This window comes from Tamandua tetradactyla, chromosome 15 (assembly GCF_023851605.1).
Source record: "Tamandua tetradactyla isolate mTamTet1 chromosome 15, mTamTet1.pri, whole genome shotgun sequence".
Classification (NCBI taxonomy): Eukaryota; Metazoa; Chordata; class Mammalia; order Pilosa; family Myrmecophagidae; genus Tamandua; species Tamandua tetradactyla.
In genome coordinates, this window is record NC_135341.1 from 62,223,717 (window position 1) to 62,229,601 (window position 5,885).

Consider the following 5,885-nt stretch of genomic DNA (forward strand, 5'->3'; position numbering starts at 1 on the left):
ATATATGTGCTTTGATATATAAAACACATCATTAGTATTTGTAATGTAAATATATATTTAATACTCAGTAGATATATACCAAAATATTACCAATAGCCCTTTCTGGGCATAAGGATTATAGGATATTTTATTTTATATATTATATTGTTGCCTATTTTTCACAGTTTCTATTAAAAATTGAATTATTTTATGGTGATAAAAAATATTTTTAAATTAAAATGCAAATTCTTCAGAGAGGGAGGGACTGTTCTGTCCATCACATCTGTGGATTCAAAGAGGTTTTAATCATGTTGGAGGAGGTCACAAAGACGGCTGCACATTTTGGGTGTCTAGAAGCAAACTGTCTTCTTCACAAATTTGCAGAGCCTATGTAAGTATTTCCTCCCTAAAGCAAAATAATTCTGACATGATTCAGAATTTTTAAAAAGCAATCATACAGGAGGATTGTGGGAAGACGGCAGAGTAGGAAGCTCCAGGAATCAGTCTCTCCAACAAACAGCAGTGAACTGGCAGAAGCTGTCTGAATCAACTATTTGAAACTTAGGAGTTTAGTGGAACACTGTGCAGCATCCCGGGAGGAGCAGAAGGAAGAGGATGGTAACTTGTGATAAATTTTGGTTGGTTTCACCTGCTCTGCAGCGTCTCCAAACCCCACACCGCCCAGGCCTGCAGCGGCTGGTATTGAGAAATGCAGCACAGGCTCCTAGTGCAGCTTATAGGTGCTAAGATGGAGCATAAAGACCTACCTCATCCACTAAACTTTGGGGAGGGTGGTGGTCTAGTCACTGATCACTGCTTTGCATCAGCTACTTCAGATCACTTGGGGCCAGCTCTGAGGGTGGTCATTGTCCCATCACCCCTCAGGCAAAGACAGCAGAGGAAGCTTAACGATGGTACTTTCTCAAAATTACATAGTTAAGAGTTCCATTAACTATGCAAGTGATGAATCAAAATAACGCAGCTTTCATTACTGTAGGGGTAACTAACAGTTCTGGATTCTGGGTGTGATTATGGTTGAAAGGGGAAGTTTAGGGTTGTGTATGTCACTAGAAGGAAAGCTAGAGGATAAAATGTGGGACTGTATGACATAATGAACCGGTGGACAATGACCCTATTTAATTGTACAAATATAAGAATGTTCTTACATGAACTAAAACAAATGTACATCACTATTAAAAGGTGTTAATAATAGGATGGTATCCTGGTTTGATGTTGTTATGTACCCCAGAAAATGCCATGTTCATTTAATCCATTGCTGTGGGTGCAGACCTACTGTGGCTGGGACCTTTTGATTAGGTTGTTTTAATTGTGCTGTGACTCACCCAACTCAAAGTGGATATTAATCCTTTACTGGAGTGCTTTATGGGAGTAAAAGATAGAAAAAGCACAGAAAGCTCAGAGAGAAACACCTGGAGAAGTTTGGAGAGAATTTAGAGCGAGAAAATCCCTGGAGATACTAAGAGTGGTTCCATAGAAGCTCAGAGAGGAGGTCACTGGAACCAGGAGCTGAAAGCAACAAAACCCAGGAGAGACGCACCAGCAGATGCTAGCCATGTGCCTTGCTACCTGACAGAGGAACCTCTGATGACAGCAGCCTTTTCTCAGAGAAGATATTGTCTTGTTGATGCCTTAATTGGGACATTTACATGGCCTTAGAATATTAAATTTGTGAACTAATAAATCCCCATTTGCAAACCCAACTCATTTCTGATATATTGCATTCTGGCAACTTCAACAAACCAAAGCAGATGGTATATGGGGAAAAATACAACTAATGGAAACTATGGACTATAATTAAAAGTAACATTGTAATATTCTTGCATCAATTGTAACAAAGGTATTAAACCAATGCTAACTGTCAATAATGGGGGTAACAAGAAGCATGTTTTTGTTTTGAGCAATGAGAATGTTCTCAAATTGATTGTGGTGATAAAAGACAACTCTGTGAGTACACAGAGTCTTCGATTCTACACTTTTGATGGATTGCATGGTGTCTGAATAAAACTGTCTTAAATATTCAGCTTCAAAATCTCTAGAAGAAGCTCCCTTGCTGGTCCTTTCCCCACCTCCTTTATGCAAGGTGAATTAGCTTATGCTTCCATTGTGGGGCCCTGGCCCTGTTCCAGAAGGAGCAGAGTGGCCCCTGCCTGCATACTGGGGTGCATGTATGTCAGTGTCACTCTATCAGGTGGAAGTCTGAGGGACTAGACCAGGGAACCTGTCTTGGACTGTTCTTCCCAGAGTTGGCCTTGAGAACAGAGAAGCAGCTTGCAACCATGTCAGAAACAATTACATAAAAGCAGCCCTGGACAAAGGACTATCTGCATTATATCACACAAGAGAGCAGTTAGGAGGAAGTGAAAGACTATTTAAAATGGACTAGAAAAGGGTGTTCATTGAACTTCTATAAACTGTAAACAGGAATTTCTAAGGTTGCTAGCAAGCACAACCCTAGTAAAAGATGCAGGCTCTATGGCTCCATATACACTCAGATACAATAGAGAGGACCTTGTACTTCTTATTTGACTTGATCTGATCTTTTTGATAAGAGAGCTAAGTTTTGAAGGAGACCACCAACCAAAGCAGAGACAATTTTCAAAGAGAGTGAAAGGTGATTTTAGCTTTGGTTGGTTTTTTTTTTTTAATTAACTCCTGGCATTCAAGAAAATCTGTTTTATCATCTGCATAAAAACTTAAAGAACAGACAGCTCAGGGACTGAATCCCAGAACTAACACTTTAAAATATTAAAATGTACTGTGTGCAACAAAAGATTACAAACAAATAAAGAAACATGGGTTGACAGCCCATCCAAAGGAAGAAGATAAAAATCCAGAAATCATCAATGAAGAGGACAACACTTTGGACTTATCAGACAGAGACTTTAAAAACATGATTCGATATAGACATTGTCTATATCTTAGAACTACAATACTCTGAGACCAAAGGAAGAAAGGTTGATTTGGTCTGGAACTGAAATTTTCTGTAGCATATAATCTAACTCAACCTATCTGGATAGCTCACTTGAACAACTGAAACACAGGGAGTCCAGAATAAGAAAGAGGACCTTTAATCCTGTATAGATTAATGTAATGCTTGCATACATCCTAGAATATATTAAACAGATAATCAAAAAGTATTGGCAAAGTCCCTTAAGGAATGGGAGAAAAAATATGGAACTATTAAACTTTACCATCAAGGAATCCTCTAATACTGGTTCAAACTTTAGGAATACCCAAATGAATAGGCCATGTCCTTGATCTTGATGCTTACTCCGGTAAAGCTCATGCAGGTAGTGGAGCTTAGCTTACCTATAGGCATGCCTAACAGTTACTTCTGGAGAACCTCTGTTGTTGCTCAGATGTGACCTCACTCTCTCTAAACCCAACTCTGCAAGTGAAATTAATGTCCTCCCCCCTACATGGGACATGACATCCAGGGGTGAAAATCTCCCTGGCTATGTGGGAGATGACTCCCAGGGATGAATCCAGACTTGGCATTATGGAATCAACAATTCCATTCTGACCAAAATGGGGGAAAGAAGTGTAACTAATAAAGTATCAATAGCAGAGAGAGTTCAAATGGAGTCAAGAGGCTACTCTTGAGGTTGCTCTCATGCAAGCTTCAATTAGACATTGCTACCTATAATAAACTGCCAAACCCCAACCAGGGTCATTCTAGCCAATCCTAAAGAACACCTAGGGTAATATGTAAGATTCCACAAGGGTTCAATGCACTAGTATAACTTTTCAGAATCCTACAAACACTGGATGGTTCTCTGCACTAGATAAGTCCTGGAACTTAGAGGGCCCAGCTTCTCCAGAACATCAGATAGTTCCAGCTCCCTACCCCATATTACTGACAGACCCATCCAACCTGAAAAGTTAGAATGGCCATAGCCCAAACACCCCTAAAGAGAGGAATAGAAAGATCAAAGGTGATGGTGGAATTGTACAGAGAAGATAGGATTTAACAAATAAACATGATTGCTGAATAATTAAATTGATATCTCTTTTAGTCTACAGTATCTTAGAGCAGCTAGAAGTAAAAAACCTAAAATTATGGAATTGTAACCTATGTCAAACTCTGAAATCTGTTCTACAACTAATTGTGGTGCTGTGCTTTGAAATTTATTGCTTTTTTGTATATATGTTACTTTTCACAAAAAAGAAAAAAAGTCAATTGTAATGATGAAAAAATATTTATGCCTTCTAGCCTCCTATATTCTGGAGCCACTAGAAGGAAAAATCTGTGAGGATCATATGGTAACACATGACAAACGCTGGGATCTGTCCTGTAACTACATGTTGAAGAGTGTTTTGAAACTATTGCTTTTTTATTTCGTTGCTTTGTATATATGTTATATATTTTTTTATTAATTAACGGAAAAAAAAAAGAAATTAACCCAACATTTAGAAATCATAACATTCTACATATGCAATCAGTAATTCTTAACATCATCACACAGATGCATGATCATCGTTTCTTAGTACATTTGCATTGGTTTAGAAGAACTAGCGACACACCAGACAAAGATATAGAATGTTAATATAGAGAAAAGAAATAAAAGTAATAATAATAGTAAAAAAACAAACAAACAAACAAACAAAAACAAACAAACAAAGAAACTAAACCTATAGCTCAGGTGCAGCTTCATTCAGTGTTTTAACATGATTACTTTACAATTAGGTATTATTGTGCTGTCCATTTTTGAGTTTTTGTATCTAGTCCTGTTGCACAGTCTATATCTCTTCAGCTCCAATTACCCATTATCTTACCCTGTTTCTACCTCCTGCTGGACTCTGTCACCAATGACATATTCCAAGTTTATTCTCGAATGTCCGTTCACATCAGTGGGATCATACAGTATTTGTCCTTTAGTTTTTGGCTGGACTCACTCAGCATAATGTTTTCTAGGTCCATCCATGTTATTACATGCTTCATAAGTTTATGCTGTCTTAAAGCTGCATAATATTCCATCGTATGTATATACCACAGTTTGTTTAGCCACTCGTCTGTTGATGGACATTTTTGCTGTTTCCATCTCTTTGCAATTGTAAATAATGCTGCTATAAACATTGGTGTGCAAATGTCCGTTTGTGTCTTTTATTACGCAATAAAATTAAAGGCTTTGTTTGGGAAAAAAAAAAAAAACATGATTCTCAAAATGCTTTAGGAGATAAAGGAAAACCCAGAGAAAGAACTAAAAATATGAGGAAAATAGTAAATGAACAGTATGGGAATCTTTTTGAGACACTCAATAGAAACCAAATAGAAATACTGGAATTGAACACAGTAGTTGAAATGGGAAATACCCTACAGGTTTTACAATAGCAGATTGGAGCTGGCAGAAGAAAGAATCAGTGATTTTGAATACAAGATGATTGAAATGATTCAGGCTAGGGAGAAGAAAGAAAAAAGAATTAAAAATGAACAGAGCCTAAGAGAACTATAGGACATCATCAAGCACAATAATATACATGTTATAGGAATTCCAGAAGAAGAAGAAGAAAGATAGAAGGGACAAAATGTATACAGTAAGAAATAAATGGCAGAAAACTTCCCAAATTTAAAAAAAGACCTGAATATACACATTCAAAAAATCACAATGAAACCCAACCAAGATAAACTCAAAGAGAACACACCGGATTTAGTAATCAAACCGTCCAATGCCAAGGAAAAGGAGAGAGTTTTTGAAAGCTGCAAGAGAAAAGCAACATGTTACATACAAGGGAGTCCCCATAACATTTAAGTTCCAAGTTCTCATCAGAAACCATGGAGGCAAGAAGGCAGTGGTACAAAATATTTAAAGTGCTGAAAGAAAACAATTTCCAACCAATAATTTTATATCTGTTAAAACTTTCTTTCAAAAATAAGGGAATGATTA